Source organism: Pleurodeles waltl, chromosome 2_2 (genome assembly GCF_031143425.1).
Source record: "Pleurodeles waltl isolate 20211129_DDA chromosome 2_2, aPleWal1.hap1.20221129, whole genome shotgun sequence".
In the NCBI taxonomy this organism is placed as follows: domain Eukaryota; kingdom Metazoa; phylum Chordata; class Amphibia; order Caudata; family Salamandridae; genus Pleurodeles; species Pleurodeles waltl.
In genome coordinates this window covers 988,901,394-988,925,272 of record NC_090439.1, presented here as the reverse complement: position 1 = coordinate 988,925,272, position 23,879 = coordinate 988,901,394, and the positions used below count along the sequence as shown (strand labels likewise).

The following is a 23,879-nucleotide window of genomic DNA, read 5'->3' as shown; positions in this document are numbered from 1 at the left end:
CTAGGTTCTTTCCTTCATTTGATAGCTCATTTCCCAGAAACCGGTTGCTAAGGAAGTCTATTTTTTTTTTTAATTGAATTTGTAGTTGAACTCTGCAAATCCCACAACAATGCGGGCTACCAGTCTTAAATGTTGCACCAATTCATCATCTATGAGACAGGTAGATATCTACATAGGGCAATGCTTCAGGGTCATTGTCATGCAATATCAAAGTCACACAAGCTGTGAACAGTCCTGGACTGTTCTTGTACCCCAGGGGTAAACAACAGATTTTTTTCTGAGAGCCTAGTGTGCTAAAACTAGTTAAGTCTCTATTCTTAGGCACTATATTTTGGTAGAAGAAACCATTGGAGATGTCCAGTGTTGTTTTGTATTTTTTGCACATTATGTTGTTCATGAGTGCAGTGCAATGTGAGTTTTGTATAGCATATGTGCGTGTATGACTGTTTAAATGTCTGTAGTCTTAAGACTATTCTGTACGAATGGTCCGGTTTAGCTACTGGGAATAATTAATTATTCATGGGTGAGACACAGGGTTCGATTACGCCCTGGTACTCCAGTTGTGTGAGGATTTCCCTCACAAGTGCTTTTGCACCATGTTTTATCGGATACTAGGGTTGTGGTTGGTTTTTAATAGGGATTACATTTTTTTTTTATATATCTTTTATTACTTTTATAAGGGTGATAACATGAATCAAAACACTTTGTGAAATTCCCCGGCAACTTAAACCCTCCCGCCCCCCATCGTGCACTAAGTCCTTCAATATATTTCTTATGATGAAAAGTCTCAAAAGTCTCGAGGTAGGTCAACGCTCCGGCGTTGTAATTAAGTAGTTGTAGCGGCGTGTTCGGAGTCTGAGTTCGATAAAGAGTTGTCTTCGTCCGAGGAGGGGGCATCAACCAGTTTTAAGTTTTCAAGCAGTAAGTCCCATTGCGTAGCACTCTCTCTGGGTCTTTGGCCTCGGGATGCTTGTTTCATTAGTACTGTGCTCTCTATTTCGGCCCATTTTACTAGTGCACCTAGCCATCTAATTATTAGTGGGCCACCTGGGTCCTTCCAATGTAATGTTATTTCTCTCCTCGCTAATATCAAAGCTAGGTCTATGAATTTGTTTGACATCTTATGTGTCGATGGGCGTGGGAAGTCCCCCAGGATTTCTGCTATCGGGGTAGGTGATAGCGTTCTTTCAGTGCAGCCAGCTAGCTTCCCGAATACTTCCAGCCAGTATGCGCTAATTAGGGGGCATTTCCAAAACACATGTATTATGTCTGCTGCTGGATCAGAGCAACGTGGGCAATCAGATTTATTTGTATTATATATTTTGGCTATCCTTTTAGGAGTTAGGTAAGCTCTGTGGAAAATATATACATTTATCAATTTAAATCTTACATTTCTAGAGAGAGTGTAGACGTGGGATGTAATTCTGTCCCATTGATTGTCTTCTAATATCATGTCAAGGTCATTTTGCCATTTTATCTTGAGTTTATTTAGAGGAGTGCAGGTGTCACCTTGCAAGAGTTTATATATACCAGAGATTAACCACCTCTGCTCGCCCATTGAGCATAGGAGTTCGCATCCCTTATGGGCTGGGGGTTCACAGGTTCCCTTGCCCCATATTTTTTGAATGATTCTTACAATGGCAGTATGTGTGAGAAACAATCCAGGAGGGAGATCAAACTGCTCTTGCAGCTCCACAAAGGGACAAAGTTTCCCCTTACCATACAGCTCACCTATTTTCGTGATGTTGAACGGGGTCAGTTTGTTAATGCGTTTGAAGATTTGTTTATTTGGGTAGCAATTCAGAGCCTCCAAAGGGATTTCAGGAGCATAAGGTGTTTTTAAACGGGAGCGTTTCAGGTACTGTTCCCAGCAGTGTCTGATGGATTCTAATTCTATAGGAAGCGGCTCTTTCTGTTTCCTGGGGATCAGTATTATTTGCAGGATTTTGCTTAATGGGCAGGTTAATGGTATTTGTAAGTCAGCTGTGACTTGGGGTTTGCTAATCAGACTTGATAACCATTGCATTTGTCCCACCCAATAGTAGATTTCTAAGTTAGGTGCAGCTAGTCCCCCCTCCGAGGTAGGTCTTTGTAGGGTCTGAAGTGCTATTCTGTGTCTACTGGGACCCCAAATGAAGCTTGCAATTAATGACTCAGCACTTTTAAATATCGAGCCGGGAATTATCAGGGGTAGCGTGGAGAAGAAGTATAAAAGCCTGGGCAGTACTATCATTTTAATCAGTGCAATTCTTCCAGCTACTGTAAGGGGTAAGGTCCTCCAGAATTGCATGCTAGCTTTAATTCCCCTGATTGCGCTTTGTATGTTCCCTTCTAGTAAATCTTCTACTGAATGATAGATATTGACTCCAAGATATTTGAAGGTGGATGAGGCCCAGGGTAAGCCCTTAGTGTCAGGGGGTTTCGGGGTGTCTTTGGAGGTTGGGAAGATGGAGGATTTTCTCCAATTAATCCTGAGTCCCGAGGCCGAGCCGCAATTATCTAGCATTTCTATCACCCCAGGGAGATCCGCCACCAAGTTTTTAAGGAATAATAGCATGTCATCTGCATATAGCGCGATGTGGTGTGTCCAATTGTTAATTGGGATGCCTTCAAAGTGACCTTTGGATCTTGCAGTTTGTGCACGAGGTTCTATTGCGATTGCAAATAAGAGGGGAGAGTGGGCAGCCTTGTCTAGTCCCTCTTCCCACCATGAATGGCTCAGAAAAGGTGTTGCCCGTGCGTACTCTTGCTGTGGGGTTTGTGTATAGCAATTTCGTCCAGCTGACGAAGCCCTCTCCCAGTCCAAGTTTTAACATGACTTGCTCTAGGTAATCCCATCTCAGGCTGTCGAAAGCTTTTTCGATGTCTATTGAGATTATAGCAGCTTGTGAAAAGGTGCCAGGCAGGGAATAAAGAAGTGATATTAATCACCTGATGTTTAGCGCCGTGCTGCGTAGTGGGATAAATCCTGATTGATCCTGGTGAATCAAAGAGGTCATGTGTGGTAAAAGTCTGTTAGCTAGTACTCTACTTAATATTTTATAGTCTAAATTCAGCATTGAGAGCGGTCGGTATGAGCGGACATCGGTAGCAGGTTTGTCTGGTTTTAATAAGGGAATCATTATAGCCTCATTAGTGGAGTGCGGTAATTTGTTATTTTGCCAGGCTTCTGTATATAGTGTGCAAAGTCTTGGTGCTAAAGTGTCCTGATATAGCTGATAGAACTCTGATGGGAGGCCATCTGCTCCTGGCATCTTACCCTTTGCCATGCTTTGTATTGCAGTTTTGATTTTTGCAATCGAGATAAGGGCTGCTAGGGTTGTACTTTCTGTAGCTTCCAATCTAGGGAGCCTCAGTGACTCCAGTTCCGCGATCTGGGTACAATTAATTGTTTCGGGAGGTGGGGCGTATAGAGAGGAGTAGTATTCAAATAAGCAATTATTAATTTCTTTTTGGCTCAGTACTCTAATCTCTGGATCTATCTCTATTTCAAGGATAATAGTTTGATGTTTGGGGGGTTTAGCTAGCCAAGCCAGAAGAGCGCTTGCTTTATCCCCTTCCTCATGCTGTCTACTTAAGTATTGCTTATAGTTGAAGCGAGAGAGTCTAATGTTCTCCTCTATTATTTTCATTTTAGTTTCCCTCAAAAGAGAGGACAGTTCAGGGTTAGAGGGGAGCTTGCACTCAGTATCTCTTAGGGAGTCTTCTAATTTATTAAGCTCTGTTTCGATAGATCTGCGCACTCCAATACTTTTCCCAATACAATTACCCCTAGTTACTATTTTAAAGGTTTCCCATTCAAGTGCTCTAGAGGATGCAGTTCCTGCATTTAGTTTGAAGTATTTGTTGATACTATTGAGGAGGTGATGTTTAAAGGCCTCGTCCTCTAATATCTCAGTACTGAGTCTCCAAGTGGGTATTACTGTTTTTTCTTTATGCCAATTAATTGATATTAATAAGGGGTTGTGATCTGATATGGTACGGCTCAGGTATTCAGCTGAAGTTACAAATGGGTTGTAGCTCCAGAGAGACTAGTATTGTGTCTAATCTTACGTGTAGGTCATGAACCGCAGAATAAAAGGAATATTCTCTATTATGTGGGTAGAGGTGTCTCCAGCAGTCTCTGATTTGCCAGCCTTGTTGCCATTCTGAAAGGGCCTTAGCTGTTTTTATAGATTTAGTTTGTGAGGAAGGGGGGGTGATCTGTCCATCATAATATCAGAAATGCAATTGAAGTCACCTCCTATTATTTTCTGATTCGCCAGAATCGGACTCAGCTCCCCAGACATTTTGTCAAAGAATTTCTTCTGGTCTTGGTTCGGGGCATAGAGGCCTCCAATGGTTATTTCTCTCCCATCTAGTCTGCCCGAGATGACTACATATCTACCATCTTTATCTATGTATGCATGTATGTAATGCTTGAAAAGGGATGCCAGGGCGTATCCAAACTAGTACTCCTCTCGCAAATGGCGAGTAGTTAGTGGCAAATATTTGGCCTCTCCACCTTTTCCGTAGTGCCGTCACTTCCTGCTCTATTAAATGGGTTTCCTGTAAAATAGCAATATGTGCCCCTCTGCGTTTGATGTAGCTGTGTACCTTATAGCGCTTAGCTATATTATTTAACCCCCTAACATTCCAGGTTATTAGCTTGTAGTTTAAAGTCATGGACTTGGTTCACTAGTTGTTGGTGGATAATGTAGGTGTGTTTTAGGGGTGCTTTTTCGCTACAACTTTCTAGTAAAAGTTTGGGACTAGATATGTCTTCCATTCTAGGCCTCAGTGCATGAAGTTCCCTTATAACTAATTGAAAAAACTGAAATTCCCACTCCCCAGGACCGGTTATAGAAACTTTTCCCGTCCAAACTGATAGCATTCCAGTTCTATAATCCTATAGGAGGGTGGCGTGGAAGGGACCGAGAGTGCGCGTCCCGGGCTTTTCCCGGGGCCTGACCTCGAAATGGTAGGATCAGAGTAATGCGCTCTTTTATCCCAAGAATCAACAATTATTGTCCTGGTCCAACTGCTGGTTAAGGATCCTAACCGGGTTTATAAGTTTTTCTCTTAAGTACTCACGGATCAGAGGACCCACTCTTGTTGGCGTCAGATGATTTCTTCAGATGTTCCTGGTGTTATTCTAGGTAGGCTAGTGGCCGTGTCTCGAGAGGATATGGAGGAGCCCCCTCCGCAACAAGTTGCTCGATGTTCGGTGTCTAGGGTTAGGTCCCTTCCTGAGGGCCGCTGCCGCTTCTACAGCATCTCGCATCTCCCGTAAGGATTGGTGCTTAGGGGGGGCCGCTTCAGTGATCCGTCTAGATGAGCGGCTGCGCTGCTTCTTCGGCTCAATGTGGGGGCCGGAGGGCATCGTCGACTGGGTCAGGTTCAATGACTCTAGCCATTCCTCCACCAACTGTGGTGAAGAGAAAAAACTTGTTTTGCCTTCGTGTTCTATTCTGAGCTTGGCAGGGAAGAGCATTGCATATTTAATCCCATTGTCTCTTAGAGTGCGCTTGTGCCCGTGGAAGGAAGTCATCTGCATCTAGGTCTCTCTCGTGAAGTCCGGGAAGATCATGACCCGTTGGTTGTTGCATAATATTTCGCCTAGTTGTCTTGACTGGGCGAGGATGTGGTCTCGGTCTTTGTAGTGCAACAGTTTAGCTATGATTGTGCATGGCCTAGCTCCCGGAGGCGGTGCTTTGTTGGGGATCCTATGTGCTCTTTCTATTGCGAAGTATGCCGTCAGGCCCTCTGGTTCCATACTAGTTCTAATCCATTCCTCCAGAAAGGCCTCAGTGCTGGTTGCGGAGGACTCCATGCCTTCCGGTATTCCAATAAGTCTAAGGTTATTCCTACGTGCACGGTTTTCGGCATCTTCCGCTCTGGTTTCTAATGCCTTAATTCGGGAAGTCAAATGTACCATTTCTTTGGATGCAGTTTGTTGCTTGAGGTCGATATTGGTTAAAGATTTTTCACTTGTGTCCACTCTTTCTTTCAATTTGTGGTGATCGTCTCTGAGTAGTGAGAGTTCAGATGAGAGGTGGTCGATTTTCCCCTCGAGTGCTTCACCTGATTATTTGATAGCCAGGAGTATCGTGTCTAACATTGCTTCTTGAGTGGTAGGGCAGTGTGAGGAGTTCTGGCTGGAGGACTGGGTGGTTTGATGCACATTTGTACCTTCCGTTTGGGCCTGATCGTCTCGCTTCTTGGGTTTCCCCATGGCTGGAACTGTGCAGTGGATAAAGTGGGTGAGTTGTACAAATTTTTCCAGTGCAGCGGTCTGGCTTAGCGGTTTCTGCTCTGGTTGCCTGTCTTTTTCCCCATCCAATTACCACTGACCACAAGTTTCTATCATTGACAGGGGGGGTGCTCGGGTCTTCCCCGCCCCTCACTCTGCACCCCCTTGCGCGTTCAGCTTGGGATGTTCATACGGCGTCTGGTTTTGTGGTGCAGGTTGGGGTGTACCGGGAGTTTATAGCTGTTTACCATTGAGATCATTCAATATAGACCCTCTGCTGTTAAGGATTACTCCCTTGGCTTTGACTTGTCGGTTATCTAGTGTGCCTCCAGGGGGGTTGGCTCCAACCTTCAGGGAGGGATCCGGGGGCCGCGTCCGGGACACGCTGCTGTTCCTCACCTCTCGTTGATGCGTTTGTTTCTCGGCGAGGCCAGCACGAGGTTCTGAATCAGAGCGGTGAGTCAGGTGGGAGGTCCCGCAGGTCGCGGGTTCACCCCGGAAAGTAGTGTTTCAGGTTCTTTACCGCTCTGGCCCTGAAGCGGGGGTATTTTGTTCCAGCTCCTCAGGCCCTTCTTCAGCTACTGAGTCATGCGGGTGTAGTGGTTCGCGTGTCTGAATCTTGAAATGGGGGGTCCCCGCTGTGCTTGCGGGTGTTAGCGGTCCTTCGATGGGATAGTTCTGGTTTTTCCCCCGTCTCTACGAGCCAGTAATGAGTGATCTCCGCTCAGTGCAGATTGGAAATGCGGCGGTGGCCCACCGAGTCTTCCCATGTGTCAAACTGGTCCCGGTGATCAGCTGTTTCTTTTCTTTTCCATACCCCGATGCCAATGGCGGCCCTCCACGCTCCCCACATCTTCCGCCGGCGCTGCACCGCTCTCTTTTGCGCACGCCCTCCTTCACTCACCGGGTTCTCTGTTGCACTTTTTTTGGACTCTGCTTCGAGCTCCGGTTGCTGCGCTTGCTCAGGGGTTTCCTCTCGTTCTCTGGCCTTCCATGGGCGCCGCGTAGGACGCAGTCGCCATTTTGTTTTCACGCAACTTTCTCTGGCCGACCGAGAGTTTCACAAAACTCTCCGCTAAAAGGGTGCAATACTCAAGAAAAAGTAGCACATCTAGGTCCAGCTGAACTCCGGAAGGGCCCACGGTGGTCCGCTGTTAGATTGTTGGGATCAGTGCGGTAGATATGCCGGCCGGGCCCCGGTTCAGCTCCGGAGCTCCGCACTAAGCTTGCAGCCTCATCGGTTGCCAGCCACGCCCCTTTAATCGGGATTATATGATAGTGGGAATCTTTATCCCATCCTACGTGGTTGCGATATAGCGTAGGTGCCTGCACCAATGCCCTGTGCCAATCCTTTTTGGCCAGCAAAATATCATATATGTTTACCATGCGGTCCCAAAATATTGCGTCTATTGTGTGCTCTGTCTCCTAACTGTAACGTTACATTGTACACCCTATCAGGCGTGAAGACACACATGTCCGCTGTTTCTTCTTGTAGGAAGTCATCCGTTGTTTTCACCTCCAGGTGCTCTGGAAGATTCCGGCGAACTGTTGTGACCTCTGCCGTGCTGTCTAATAGCGCTAGTGCCCACTTCTTGTTTTTCAAGAGAGCCCTAGTCTTGAGTGCAATGTCGAACTGCAACTGCTGCCACATTTTTCTTTTTGAGTTGTGGTTTTTGTTGGGGAAGTTTCTCTTTGTTTTTTTTTATTTTTATTTTTTTAAAAAATTTTTTAGCAGAAACTTCTGTTGAGCGTTGTGGTTCCTGTCTTGGTTTCACGTACTCAGTTCTTTGCTCTGATCGCCCACCTCTCTCACTGTGTTTTTCCGATGAGTCCTGAAAGGAACAAGATTGGTGTGTATCAGTATATTGATATCTGTTAGGCGTTTTTATATGATCTCTATTTCTGAGATTATTTCTATTCTGTGGGGTCTCCGGATGCGGAGATTCTCCCCTTTCTTTTTTAGGTGTTTGTTGTTTTTTATCCCAGCGCTTCTTAGCACCTTCAGGAGCTTGCTTGGTAGAATCTTTATTAAATTTACCTTGAAATTGTGGTTTTGTTGGTCTGGCTCCCAGACTATCTCAACCAATGCTTGAGTAGGTCTCCGTGATAATCTTTGGCAGCTCATGTTCTTGATCCTGTGGAGGAACGCCCAGAAGCCGCATGCGCACTGCTAATGCGACTCCTTCCCCTTTAAGGTTACTTAATATAATTGAGGATACTGTGGCAAAATTGCCCATTAGCTGCATTCCCAAGTCCAGGGCCGGGACAGCCCTCTACTCATCTTGGATTTGTTTCAACACTTCCGGTAAGTTGGCAAGTGTTGGTGTACCAGGTGTGGTAGTATAGTGTGTGGCAAATACCGTGCCCCATGTATTATAATTATCTACTGTGGGAGCCATCCCAAATGGCAAGCACATAGTTAATATACTATGTTTGACCTGAGGTCCCGTATGGGGAAATACTGTATCCAGCGCGTTTAATTTTTTTGAGCTAACCAAAACGGAATTTCTTCTCGTTTGGTGGGTACTTTACCCATGATCGAATGTACAGTCTCAGGGTTAATGCCTGGCCTTACTGCATGTGGTTGCGCTGGTGCAGCACGTGCTGGGTTTGTATTTAATGTTTGCATTACAAACTGTACTAATTGTATGAATATTGCAGTCAAATCAGCATGTAAGCAACGGTCTTCAGCTACTTTTAAGTTCGCTGCAGCTGGGTGAGGTGTGTAAGTGGCCAATAAAGGCCAGGCAGGACCATCATTACTTAGAGGACCTAAATTAATGTGTAAAATTGTGTGGGGTACGATGCCATTATGCCATTTATTATGTTCCTGATAAGATAGAGGTATTTCTAAATATGCATATGCTCCGTATTGTACAGGAACTTTTGCAGGTGTATAATTATGAAATGTATTTGTGTTCCCATCAACTGCTGGAAATGTGACCCAAGAATAAAAAAAGTTCTGTTCTATATGCTGGATGTGCATCAACAACAAATGTGACTGGACCCCCCTCAGCCGTTAGGCCATGTGCCAGTAAATGTGCAGTTAGGGGTGGTCGCTTATTGACTGTGATTGCTACCTGTTGTGGATTCGCCATAATGAATGGTAAATTTTTGTTCCGAGATAAGTACACCAAATGGGGATAATCCTTTTAATGGTTCAAGCTTGAACAACCTACAGCATTAGTTAAGTACTCCCTACTCAGCTGAGGAGGAAATCCTCAATACCACGGATGTCTCCGTATATAGTACTGAGGTGTCTTTGTATGTAGTGAGACAGAGATACTCAGGAGGACCCGAAAATTAGAGCCTGACCAAACTTTGGCGGCACCATGTCACGTAGGCTCTTGTTATTCTAATGAGACTACACAATTTGAGCGGCATAATCGCCTGCGGGGTGTGAGACTGAGTCTTAACCCACTAAAGGTGACACCTGTCGCCTCAATACAGGGTTTTGCTCTGGCTTACTAGCAGTGCCTCATCTCTACCCAAGAGCAGGGATGATTGGGCGGCCGAGCGCATGACACACTAGACTCCTCAGGGAAATCGTGGTCACTCAGATCTCATCCGTTTCTCTCAGTTACATTAGTCTCACATGTACAAGGACAAGCAGAGGAGGTATGTTTCAATAAGGTTTTAATGAAGAAACTGCATCTTAGATTATAAAGTATGTACTACAATAACCAGGACGATAATGCTTGACAGGATTAGAATTGTGACAAGGAGAGTAAAGCATAGAAATAACGCTACCATATTGTCACTAGAGTCAATGGACTAATTCCTACCTAGGCTATATTAGAGCACATCATGTTAAGCTCTAGTTCTGCCCTTCAGGTTCCCCTAGGAATACATCATCCCCCGTACCTGTGCAAAGGCCTGAAGCCTGCATAAGCAAGCTGTAGCGAAGCGTTCAGCGGTCAGCATACAGTCGTTGTCATCTGGCTGGAATCTCCCTCTAACATGTATGCAACAGTGAAGTGTTTTTATAATAAAACAGCTGATGTTCTGAGAAAATGTCCCTACATAAGGATGTGTATGTTTCCATGAATACCAGAGACAAAATGTTACCAAGTTTTACCGGCAACCCATCTCACAGCAGCCTTGAGAGTGGCACAGAGTGCTTTTTTAAGAACACGGTGCTGGTCTAAGCAAAGAACAGCTATAAAGAGAGAAATAAACCAAGACCGCAAATGTGGCTATTGTTAAAATAATAAACGAAGCCAAATAAAATATATTTAGGTTAAAGTGCACAGCGGCAGGCCTAGTGTGCTAAAATAATGTGCATGGAGCTATAACTAAAATGGCTACACAACACTGGAACCTGCTTGTAGCTTTGATTTTGGTTGTGTATGGGAACCAATTGAGCAAACACTGTTGTGGGGTGCATGGTACTTGTCTGTCTACGACATAAGTAAGTGTGTCAGTAATCTGTTCCAGGTAGGCTGTGAGCAGCGGGCAAGTCCAAAGCATGTGCAGCAGTTCAGCTCCCTCCTCACCACACCTCAGGCACTTTGCTCTTGTGATGTGGAACTAAGTTAATTCTCCTATGCTGTGCTGCCAGATAGTAATTTTCAAACTCTGGCACTGCTAGACCGCCAGCATCATTCGGTCTTTTTAGTATGTTCAGTGTAATTCGCCTGCAGCCCCCCTACCCCCACAAAAAGGCTACAACAAGGGACTCCAGCTCCTTAAACATGACCCTGGGAATACACACCAATAGGACCCCAAAATAATAAAGTAAGTGCAGTAGGGCCACTTTTTTTAGGAACTGCAAAATAATGTACAGCAGTAATCCAGTGCTTCTATAAGGCGTGATAGTTCAAAGTGATGCATGATAAGCCTCAAGCATGGGTAGTACAACGGAGCTAGAAGTTGATAGTGAGACGCCTCACTACACGCCTTACAGAAACACTGGATTACTGCTGTACATTGTTTTGCAGCTCCATATGCTGCGTTACTACATGCCTCCATGGCTTATGTTGGCCTCATTTTGATTTGCTATTCTACACTTGTACATGAGCTTCTGATCAATGATATACATTGAGTTGCAACCGCAACATGATTTCCCATTCACTCTTATTCCCATATAATTCATGGAGTGAACCTTGTAAAAAAGGAAGATAGCCTTAATAAAGCCCAGAGAACTAAACACGTCAACTGCTATACGTCTGTGGACTTCATGGCTCTATCTATGGAATAAAATAGCACTTCTGCTTACCTTTGACATAATACTTTAGTGGACTCAACTTGCTTTTACAGTGTGCTCTGGTGTTTTGATACAATATTCTCTGCTCTGGTTCTCTAGACCGGTGCTCTAGCCTTGTGGCAGGGTAGTCACACCAGATTTGCACCTGTTGCATGACATGTTGCTTTGTATATTATATGTGCTATTGTAATTTAGGCTACTCTTCGATACGCAGACCCTTTCTGGCATTGCCACCGTTGACTGAAGTACATTATACATACCACTTATGTTTCAAGTCATGAGCTTTTAAGTGTTGTGCGCTATCATCCTCTCCTAATCTAATCCCAATTCTCCTCGTACCCAAACCTGCACATTCCCACTCCAACAATTATAACAAGTTTTGTCAGGACAAGAGGCACTGGTGGTATCTCCCAACCAAGGTACATTTCAAACAACAAACAAATAACACCCCAGCTACCACTCCCCAGGACAGGAAGATATTGTCTCCCCATCCAAACTTCCAAATTAGAGTGGAACACGCACTGGAGTTCCCATGCAAACAAACAAACAATTGGGGGTGTGGCCTGCAAGGGCTCCCCCAATCCATTACCTCCCCAAGTCTGCTGGTGCTCCTCCATAGCTTGTAAATAGAAATAGTACACTGTTCCAATACATATGTATGCAGAGTGAGGACGTATCAGTATTTTCAGGAGAGCCCTCAAACATCCACTAGGATGGTGGTACTGAACCGAAGATGATATAGCAGATGTAATTCGGTCTGCAGAAAGTACTGACAATTAGAAAAAAGTAGGAGAGACAAATTAAAATTGGCTCTGAGCCTTAGGCATCATGATTTAGTAACTCAGAAAAAGGATCAGGCCAAGATTAAAAAAGGAAACAAGAGGAGTTAATGCGGGGATTAATGTCCCACTATACTCCATGGAAAGGAAAAAAAGGTAGTGTACCTAGTCCTAACACAATGTGGTCAACATGTTTCGCGCCTCTGCGGTCAAAAAATGATCCCTTGGCGCTTCATCAGGACCGTAACAACTACTTCTCCTGTTTATATAAAGAATAAGTGCTGGGAAGTCACTTACTGAACGAGGACTACTTCTCACCGTCAATTGGTCAATAGGCACAGGCCCTTCAGGCATGCGACTCAGGGTAGGTTCGCCGAGGGACCGAAGGAAGACTGAATAATTCCCCTTTGGTTAAAGGCTTGCGCGTTCCCATGATGCCTTTTCTCTACTGTGGGATGGGCGACTCTCAGCACTGGCCCCCCCACCTCTCCACACCACAGCCAACTTTTACATCTCTCAGATGATCCCAGCTGTCCTATGCTTTCCTGGCACCTCGAGATAGATGCTCTGAGGGGCCACCATTGTTAGTGGGGTGCCAGTCCCAAGTTCAATTTGACATTGCTCAATGCTTGCAGGACCACTTCTGGTCCAAAGCGTCTCCGTCTCAGCCCGTCTCTGTGTCCCCCCAGCGAAGGAGGACTGCTGTACGTTGGGCCCCACCGCCTATTCTGGGCTCTCGGGACAAATATATATAGGCTCACCTAGCTCAATGTTGAGGAGGGTCCCCAGCCTGGGACACCATCACATGCTGGGGCCTCTGACTAACTCTGCTGTATCACCAATATAGGCCTGATTGCCACTGTATCACCAATATAGGCCTGATTGCCACGGGATGGTGTGCCGGCTCTCACGCCTCAGTTTTATGCTGTCAAGTAGGCTGCTGCTGTATTCACTCCAGGGCTGCCCAAACAGCAAAGTCTACAACAGGCGCGCACAATCCTTTGGTAGTCGCTCTCGCCCTACAGGGCTGCTTCACATGCACTGGTGGGCCACTCCCAGACCACTCGATCCCAGTACTTTAACTTTCTGGTTCAGGCTCCCTGTTCAGCTGGGGAGGAGGTCCTAACCCTCAGCGACTGCCCTCTCAGGGACTGTCCTCTGTATTGCAAGGCCAGCTCCTGGGAGGAACCCCTCCGCAGTACCTCTCACTCACTCCTCACCCCCATGACTATGCTGCAGCTCCCTCTACATCCATGTGCTTGCTCTGACCTCGGGGGCTTCAGCGGTCCCCCATCGCTCTTCCATTACTCAACCCTGGGGCAGCACGTCCACTGCCTTCAACCCAGGCCGATGAGTATTCTGTGTAAGTGTGTGCATCGGCTGGGGCCTACAGGCGATGCTGTGAGGTCCGTGCAGAGTAAATCAAGCTGCCTAGTCCCCATCTCTGTGGGAGGCCTCCAATCCGGGTGATGCAGGGAGAGGAACAGGGTGCTGTGGCCTGCCTTTAGCAACCCCCTAGGCCCTTTGTCTACATCAGGATGTTGTTGGATGGGAGGGTGTTGGCGTGAGCTCCGGATTGCCGCGCCTCACTCCATTGCTGCTTCAAAACAGATTCATCTCATGCACCAGTTTCAATTTTCCCCTTAAGGGACGCCTTGGAGCCCTGAATAGCCACAAGTGGTACCGGCCCTGAAAGCTCCCCAGCAGATAGCTCTAGCTCCTGACCACACTTGCCACTGGTCTGTTGTTTGTGCCGCTGTTAGGAGGTCGTCGACTGGTGTACTGCTACATGGTTTTCCCCTTTAGGGGGCTGGGCTTTCCTGTTCCTCCCTATGAGAAATCCAGGGGGCCCCACCGCCTCACTCTTTATAGGCCACCAGTGGGGTGGCCCCTGCAGCAAATAGATGGCAGTGAAGGGGGATGTCACTAAAGGATAGGCGTCCTCTATATGTTCCCATTATGCAGGTTTGACCCCTACTAGTCACACCTCTGCATAGGCAGTGCCCTCACTCGCCACACAAGGTGGGGACAACAAAGCCGGGCCCCACATGCATATCTTGGTATATTGCTGCTTCTATGCAGCTCTGTTCAATTTCTTCAGTGGCTACCCCTTTTAAGTCCTATTCATTCCCATGCATAAATCTGTACCTGTTTTAGTGATGGAGATCCTATGATTCACACAGGCCGTGGAATGGTGAGCGCTCCTCTCACTTACTTTCAGGGGGGTTGTATGTCCCCTCCGTGATATCATCTCGATCCTATGATTTGTGTTACACAGTTAATGCAGATTTATAAATTATATACCTTATGCTCTCTGCAAATTTTAGAATTTTTGCTGCAATACCACAGGAGTGGGAATCCATAGTAGCTTTATTCTATTTCTGGTGCTGCATTGGTCTTTTGAGACACTCGCTAATAACGGGTCCTTTGAGTTATTTCTTGTAGATTTGGAGCAGAATGTATTACCTCTAGAATTTTTCATTCTGAGAACGTGTTTTTCAAATGCAGACGTTTCGTATCCAAAGTGAGGTGGTGATAACACTCCTCTTTTCAACTTTATGTATTCTCTGCTTTTTGAAGTTTCTCCTTGGGAGGAATCTGTATTTTCCAACAGTGTCATCTCGGTCTTCCCCTTATCCCTTCCTCACCCCAGTTCCTAGCCTCTGTTTGAGTGGTTTGATTGTTTAATGTAGACAGTTGTGGGGATGTTACTTCCCACTAGTAGTTGCCCTGATTTTTTTTAGTCCCTTTTTTCATGTGACTTTTTTTTAAGTGTCTTGTGCCATACCATTAGTGGGTATTTCCTTTTGGGAAAAACCACTGACAGAGGCTTTACGAGACCTGGTTCTGTTCAGGTGTGCTTGCACCATGTTTCCTTACAGGCTGCTTAAAGCTTAAGAGTTGGGCCCTTTTTTAAGTTGTTCTCACTGTGGTTGTTTTTCTTGATTTTTCTTTATATATTTTTTCCCAGTGGCAACCTTTATTAGAAAATATTTGCAACTTCTTATTTTTCCACTTACTCTTGGTCAAGCTACATAATTGCTTTCAAACTCTATTTTTATTTGCTCAACCCCACCAAGAGTTGTTTTTCTTGTTTTTTTTAGAACGTAAACGTCCTTATTGGTCTGATTGTGAAAGCCTAATCCACCTGCATCATTTCCTGTTAATGTGTTATTCATTTGTTCGGGTTTTTGTTTGGACAGCTTCTGTGTAACAAATACCTTAAGGATCTTAGTTACCAAATCATTATCATGGTTGGAGGCATTGGCAAATGTTTCTAATACTTTTAACATTGACTGTAAAAGGTTTTTGATTATTAAGAGCATCAATAATGCCAATACACTGAGTATTACAGGTTGTTTGTTTTTTTCTCTCATCCACCGCACAGCTTTTTTGATTAGGTGTGCGCGAGTGCGGCTCCGCCAGGATTATCAGTGAGCTTTACATGTACTGACCAGGCTACTCTAGGGAACGATTGCCTTGTATTGGTTGAGGATTTTGGTTCTAATAAGATCATGCAGCCTGATTAAACAATACCCCTTTTCAAATGGTAATTTAAGTTGTCTGGTCTAGCAGTTTGAGCAAAAAGACAACTTGTTTTGTCTATTTGCTGTAGGGTTATCAAAGAAAGATTCTTCCAGTGTTGTCTTGTTAAATTCAGCACAAGAGGGGTTTCTTGGTAGCATAACCCTTTTTTTATTTTAATTCGGGGGTCGACTGGGCTCGTTTTGATTCTTATGTTGAACATTAATGTTCTAGTTATATATTGTGCATGTGTTTCAGCAGATATTGTGATCTCATTATGTACCTTTTCTAAAAATATCATTTCAATGCTTTCTGTATTTTTGTTTCTTTCTTACAATTTTTGTTTACCTTTTGTGTTTTAAAATGAGCTGCTGTGCTTTTATTGGCTCTGGACGCCTTCCATGTAAGTCCTATTGCAAGGTCTGCTTTATTCACCTTATCCAGGGTATTACTTTTGATATTTTAATACTGCCCCCTGGTTTCCATAGTTCTGCTGTAAATGTACTGTTGCTTCCATTAAGAGTAGACCATGTCTCATCTTTCTGTTATCCTTCCAGTTGTTAGTCTCTCATTAGTTAGGTGTTTTTCTATTTTAACAGTCTTCTCTAACACAAGAAATCAGGCATGGTATAATATTGCTCCATGCTATTCAAAGGTTTTACATTCTAGCCCTGAGTTAATACTAAGCTAAATAGCAAGATATCATATTTCCCAAAGAATACATACCAGGCCATGAGGAGAGTCCTGACTAAGGGGTAGAGTATACGGGAGGGCTTTGAATAATGGACTAGTAGGCCAGAATAGTGATCATGCTGGTTCTTCATCTGCCTTCTGTATTAGCCCATTCACCCCTGGAGTCGAGATGAATAGCAGACGTGCTTAATTAAAAGTACCACACTAATCTTTCATAAGAACCTCGCCGATGGCCTTCAGTCTAGCTGCAAAAAAGGCATGGAAAAGGTCTGAGGCCCAGTGGTATTGGTCATAGCAGTGCCTAGTGATCCATCAAACTGTGGAACTGAGCTTGTACCTGCTGTAGTAGATTAAGTATCTTGGGCTTTGGCCACCAGTTTATATATGGGGACTTTGTACATCGTAGGTGACTGATGTATCTTACTGTAGAGAGAGTATTCATGCTCAGTTGGATGCAACATTGAATTCTGTTTTTCAGTTAACCCTGCCACTGCAAAGGAGCCGAGCCTACCAAGAGCGCCAAGCTGATCTTCACTGACCACCACCCTCAAATGGAAACATTTCATCAGCAGACACCCCAGTCTGTCCTGCGCATGTACAGTAAGCTCCCTAAGATGGCTTTGCTATTCAATATGTAGGATTTTTTAACCACATGCTTAGTTCTGTCTCTTAGATGTTGTAAATATATCAATATATTTCCAAAATGTAATCTGCACTGAAGATAATTAATTTTGTATTTTCCAATTATTTTGTACTGTTATTTTCTTTTTATTTAAAGTATCAAAATACTGAATAAATGATGGTTATGTTTGCATTAGCGTTGAGAATTCAGAGCAATATGTGAAACACAACAGCGCTATTTATAAAAATTAAAAAAAAGTGGCTTAAGCGAAAAATGCATTTAGCAATGGAAATATAATATAAATGTAATAAAGTTAAAACTGGAAAAAATAACTACAACGATTTTAATCTCTGTAAGCTGTGAACAAACCCTTCTGACTCTGTTTGCTGTCACCGACTTGTCAACCTTTGAAAAATATCAAAGTATCGAGGATAGTCCAATTCTTTGGAAGGCAAAGTCTCATACCTTCTTGGCTCAAATCAAATACAAATTATCCTGTAAAGGATTTGGAGGTAAAGAAGGCAGTGGGGCATCTTTGAGGTCTTCCCTTAGCAACTGTTGTTGTGGAAGAATTATGAGCAGAATGTTCAATTAAATTTTATTAAAGTGCATAGTAATTCAAAACCAGTGCAACACGCAATAAGAATAAAAAAATAATTTGATACTAATAGATACCTTTTTACTATGAACATGTATAATCATGAAGGGTTACAACATAAAAACTCTATGCAAAAAACGCATAAGTACCAACAAACATTGCACTCCTCAGACTATATGGTTTATGAAGACAAGCGTTCCCGTATTTAAACTGTAGTCCATGTTTACACGGGCTATTACCCCCTGATTTTACGTATGGTATAACCCTGTCAACCCATCAGTGTAACACTAAAGTGCAAAATAAGATATTTAGCCTAAAAGGCTGTGTACTCATCACGTGTCTACCACTCTATCCATCCACCTAGTAAATTTAAGATAGAAATAATACATCATCATTTCAAACAAAATAGAAGGCATTTATCAAGCATAAAAAACACTTTAAGCTGCCTCGTTTAACTTCATTGTACTTTGTGCATATAGTTTTATTTTTATGCCAAACGTAAAAATGTTGTTATTCTAGCATTTAAAGTAATGTCAGATGGTTTAAAACCAGCGATCACCTCTTTCCTGCAGGATTGTATTCCTCCTCTCTGATTAAAAGTAGCCTTCAAGAGGCTTCTGCGCTACATTAACAAATGAAATTGATAGCATCTTCTACCCCACAACCACACAAGCTACACAGAGTTTAAACCAAATCATTCCCAAGGGACAGAGTGGAAACCACCAGGTAGAAGGCCAAACCGATATTTAATAAATAAATCCTTATCAACTTTTGACCACCCCGCTTCCAGGTATGGCTATTTTAGGGTCTTATATTTGTTTATTATCCATGAATGGGATCTGTCTGCGAAAAGACACCTACCCGTAAATAGATCTGCTCTTCACTATTCGGTTTATGATTTTTTAATGATTTTTTTTAAATGCCTAATGGGAGAGACTTTCGTCCCACAATATCCGCACCTCTAGATTATCAAGATCCGGATCCAAATAGTGCCGGTATTTAGTCAAGGGGTTCAAACTCATTTCCTTCCAGAGTGACTGACAAAGTTGAATTCCCTTTACTTGCTGTATGTGCTTCCAACTCTTGATGTAACTGCCCTTTCTTGCTAAATTTTGGTTCGGCTATCTGAATTCTAGCCTGATCAGAGCCTGGGAATTCCTTGGAAGTTGGAACAAAGACCAATTATCCCATTCAGAATACAGGCATCTCTTCCTCTGAGACCTTTGCTTCCATAACCAATTACTGACATTAGTTTAGCAGCAATTACTTGTAACAGGGGTAGATAATTAGGGCTCTCTAGTGACCTTTTCAACATACAGAAAGCAAGCAATAGTGCATTTCCTTTCGGTTGTAGGTTATGCTTCTGAGGAAGAAAGGATCCCCTCGTCAAATAATATGCCAAAGTATCTGTAAGATTTAACTTGTTCTAATTCTTTCCCTTGTAGGTACCGCTTACCCGCTTTGTGTATTTTTTTTTTGCTGACTTTCATCACTTTGTTTTTTTTTCTGGTTTATTGTCATTCCGTTTGCCTCAGCAGATTCTGATAACTTAACAATTAGTCGATGTAGTCCTACCGTAGTTTGACTTAGAAGGACTACGTCATCAGCATAAAGCAGATTTGAAATGGGCATATCACCAATCTTTGGGGGATGCGTGTTCACCTCATTAAGCTTAACCATCAAATCTGATAAAAAGAGATTAAAAGGTTATGGTGCAAGCACGCAGCCCTGCTTCATGCCTTGGTTCGTCTTAATTTTCCTCGATAGAAAGGAGCCATCCCCTGTCTTTGCTCTGACCCATGCATCAGTGTATACCATCCGTATGGCTTTTAATAATCGAGCAGGAATACACCAAGAGGCTAGCTTTACCCATCCCATAAGTGATTTTGCTGTACCAAGTCGAAAGCAGATTTTAAATCGACAAAGCACAAGTACAGAGGTTGATTTCTTTGCTTGCACTTATCTATAGTGATGATGAGAGACAAGGTATTAACTGCATTTCCAGGCCCCTTGTCGAAGCCTGACTGGTTGGCTGGAATATTATTATTTTCCAACACCCAACCATGAAGTTCCTCTATTAGTGTACCTGCATAATATTTGGCCTCAGAGTCCATTAGGGTGATTAAACGATAGTTCTCAGGGCAGGATCGATGACCTCTTTTGAATATTGGGTGAATTATTGCACCCCTCCAATATCTTGGAATAATTTCCAGCTCTAAAGAGTTGTTAAAGACCATAACCAACCTTTCTGCCCAAAATCCCGGGTTCGCTTTGTATAATGCATTTGGAATCCCGTTTTGGGCCAGAGGCCCTGTAGGAAGTTGGCTCTGTATGTGCTATTTCAAAGTAAGGAATAGCATGCACAGAGTCCAAGGGTTCCCCTTAGAGGTAAAATAGTGGTAAAAAGAGATAATACTAATGCTCTATTTTGTGGTAGTGTGGTCGAGCAGTAGGCTTATCCAAGGAGTAGTGTTAAGCATTTGTTGTACATACACATAGACAATAAATGAGGTACACACACTCAGAGACAAATCCAGCCAATAGGTTTTGTTATAGAAAAATATATTTTCTTAGTTTATTTTAAGAACCACAGGTTCAAACTCTACATGTAATATCTCATTCGAAAGGTATTGCAGGTAAGTACTTTAGGAACTTCAAATCATCAAAATTGCATGTATACTTTTCAAGTTATTCACAAATAGCTGTTTTAAAAGTGGACACAGTGCAATTTTCACAGTTCCTAGGGGAGGTAAGTATTTGTTAGGTTAACCAGGTAAGTAAGACACTTACAGGGCTTAGTTCTTGGTCCAAGGTAGCCCACCGTTGGGGGTTCAGAGCAACCCCAAAGTCACCACACCAGCAGCTCAGGGCCGGTCAGGTGCAGAGTTCAAAGTGGTGCCCAAAACACATAGGCTAGAATGGAGAGAAGGGGGTGCCCCGGTTCCGGTCTGCTTGCAGGTAAGTACCCGCGTCTTCGGAGGGCAGACCAGGGGGGTTTTGTAGGGCACCGGGGGGGACACAAGCCCACACAGAAATTTCACCCTCAGCAGCGCGGTGGCGGCCGGGTGCAGTGTAGAAACAAGCGTCGGGTTTGTAATGGAAGTCAATGGGAGATCTAGGGATCTCTTCAGCGCTGCAGGCAGGCAAGGGGGGGGTTCCTCGGGGAAACCTCCACTTGGTCAAGGGAGAGGGACTCCTGGGGGTCACTTCTCCAGTGAAAGTCCGGTCCTTCAGGTCCTGGGGGCTGCGGGTGCAGGGTCTCTCCCAGGCGTCGGGACTTTGGATTCAAAGAGTCGCGGTCAGGGGAAGCCTCGGGATTCCCTCTGCAGGCGGCGCTGTGGGGGCTCAGGGGGGACAGGTTTTGGTACTCACAGTATCAGAGTAGTCCTGGGGTCCCTCCTGAGGTGTTGGATCTCCACCAGCCGAGTCGGGGTCGCCGGGTGCAGTGTTGCAAGTCTCACACTTCTTGCGGGGAGCTTGCAGGGTTCTTTCAAAGCTGCTGGAAACAAAGTTGCAGCCTTTCTTGGAGCAGGTCCGCTGTCCTCGGGAGTTTCTTGTCTTTTCGAAGCAGGGGCAGTGCTCAGAGGATGTCGAGGTCGCTGGTCCCTTTGGAAGGCGTCGCTGGAGCAGGATCTTTGGAAGGCAGGAGACAGGCCGGTGAGTTTCTGGAGCCAAGGCAGTAGTCGTCTTCTGGTCTTCCTCTGCAGGGGTTTTCAGCTAGGCAGTCCTTCTTCTTGTAGTTGCAGGAATCTAATTTTCTAGGGTTCAGGGTAGCCCTTAAATACTAAATTTAAGGGCGTGTTTAGGTCTGGGGGGTTAGTAGCCAATGGCTACTAGCCCTGAGGGTGGGTACACCCTCTTTGTGCCTCCTCCCAAGGGGAGGGGGTCACAATCCTAACCCTATTGGGGGAATCCTCCATCTGCAAGATGGAGGATTTCTAAAAGTCAGAGTCACCTCAGCTCAGGACACCTTAGGGGCTGTCCTGACTGGCCAGTGACTCCTCCTTGTTGCTTTCTTTGTTCCCTCCAGCCTTGCCGCCAAAAGTGGGGGCCGTGGCCGGAGGGGGCGGGCAACTCCACTAAGCTGGAGTGCCCTGCTGGGCTGTGACAAAGGGGGGAGCCTTTGAGGCTCACCGCCAGGTGTCACAGTTCCTGCCTGGGGGAGGTGTTAGCATCTCCACCCAGTGCAGGCTTTGTTACTGGCCTCAGAGTGACAAAGGCACTCTCCCCATGGGGCCAGCAACATGTCTCTGGTGTGGCAGGCTGCTGGAACTAGTCAGCCTACACAGACAGTCGGTTAAGTTTCAGGGGGCACCTCTAAGGTGCCCTCTGTGGTGTATTTTACAATAAAATGTACACTGGCATCAGTGTGCATTTATTGTGCTGAGAAGTTTGATACCAAACTTCCCAGTTTTCAGTGTAGCCATTATGGTGCTGTGGAGTTCGTGTTTGACAGACTCCCAGACCATATACTCTTATGGCTACCCTGCACTTACAATGTCTAAGGTTTTGTTTAGACACTGTAGGGGTACCATGCTCATGCACTGGAACCCTCACCTATGGTATAGTGCACCCTGCCTTAGGGCTGTAAGGCCTGCTAGAGGGGTGTCTTACCTATACGGCATAGGCAGTGAGAGGCTGGCATGGCACCCTGAGGGGAGTGCCATGTCGACTTACTCGTTTTGTCCTCACTAGCACACACAAGCTGGCAAGCAGTGTGTCTGTGCTGAGTGAGAGGTCTCCAGGGTGGCATAAGACATGCTGCAGCCCTTAGAGACCTTCCTTGGCATCAGGGCCCTTGGTACTAGAAGTACCAGTTACAAGGGACTTATCTGGATGCCAGGGTCTGCCAATTGTGGATACAAAAGTACAGGTTAGGGAAAGAACACTGGTGCTGGGGCCTGGTTAGCAGGCCTCCGCACACTTTCAATTGTAAACATAGCATCAGCAAAGGCAAAAAGTCAGGGGGCAACCATGCCAAGGAGGCATTTCCTTACACAACCCCCCCCCCAAACGAAAGAGGATGAGACTAACCTTTCCCAAGAGAGTCTTCATTTTCTAAGTGGAAGAACCTGGAAAGGCCATCTGCATTGGCATGGGCAGTCCCAGGTCTGTGTTCCACTATAAAGTCCATTCCCTGTAGGGAGATGGACCACCTCAACAGTTTAGGATTTTCACCTTTCATTTGCATCAGCCATTTGAGAGGTCTGTGGTCAGTTTGAACTAGGAAGTGAGTCCCAAAGAGGTATGGTCTCAGCTTCTTCAGGGACCAAACCACAGCAAAGGCCTCCCTCTCAATGGCACTCCAACGCTGCTCCCTGGGGAGTAACCTCCTGCTAATGAAAGCAACAGGCTGGTCAAGGCCATCATCATTTGTTTGGGACAAAACTGCCCCTATCCCATGTTCAGAGGCATCAGTCTGCACAATGAACTGCTTAGAATAATCTGGAGCTTTTAGAACTGGTGCTGAGCACATTGCTTGTTTCAGGGTGTCAAAGGCCTGTTGGCATTCCACAGTCCAGTTCACTTTCTTGGGCATTTTCTTGGAGGTGAGTTCAGTGAGGGCTGTCACAATGGATCCATATCCCTTCACAAACCTCCTGTAATACCCAGTCAAGCCAAGGAATGCCCTGACTTGAGTCTGGGTTTTTGGAGCTACCCAGTCCAGAATAGTCTGGATCTTGGGTTGGAGTGGCTGAACTTGGCCTCCACCTACAAGGTGGCCCAAGTAAACCACAGTTCCCTGCCCTATCTGGCATTTGGATGCCTTGATAGAGAGGCCTGCAGATTGCAGAGCCTTCAAAACCTTCTTCAGGTGGACCAGGTGATCCTGCCAGGTGGAGCTAAAGACAGCAATATCATCAAGATAAGCTGTGCTAAAGGACTCCAAGCCAGCAAGGACTTGATTCACCAACCTTTGGAAGGTGGCAGGGGCATTCTTTAAACCAAAGGGCATAACAGTAAACTGATAATGCCCATCAGGTGTGGAGAATGCTGTTTTCTCTTTTGCTCCAGGTGCCATTTTTATTTGCCAGTACCCTGCTGTCAAGTCAAAGGTACTTAAGAATTTGGCAGCACCTAATTTATCTATGAGCTCATCAGCTCTTGGAATTGGATGAGCATCTGTCTTGGTGACAGAATTGAGCCCTCTGTAGTCCACACAAAACCTCATCTCTTTCTTTCCATCTTTGGTGTGAGGTTTGGGGACTAAGACCACTGGGCTA

At 45.0% G+C, this 23,879-nt stretch overlaps 1 protein-coding gene across 10 annotated transcripts in view; it reads left to right on the top strand.

The window, feature by feature from the left end:
* The window catches only part of ZHX1 (zinc fingers and homeoboxes 1), a 178,077-nt gene that overhangs the window by 75,116 nt on the left and 79,082 nt on the right, over nt 1-23,879 (top strand). For all 10 annotated transcript variants that reach the window (XM_069220694.1, XM_069220700.1, XM_069220697.1 and 7 more), the window contains one exon: nt 16,914-17,035. The gene's annotated coding sequence lies outside the window, so the exon portion shown is untranslated. The remainder of the gene's footprint in view (nt 1-16,913; nt 17,036-23,879) is intronic.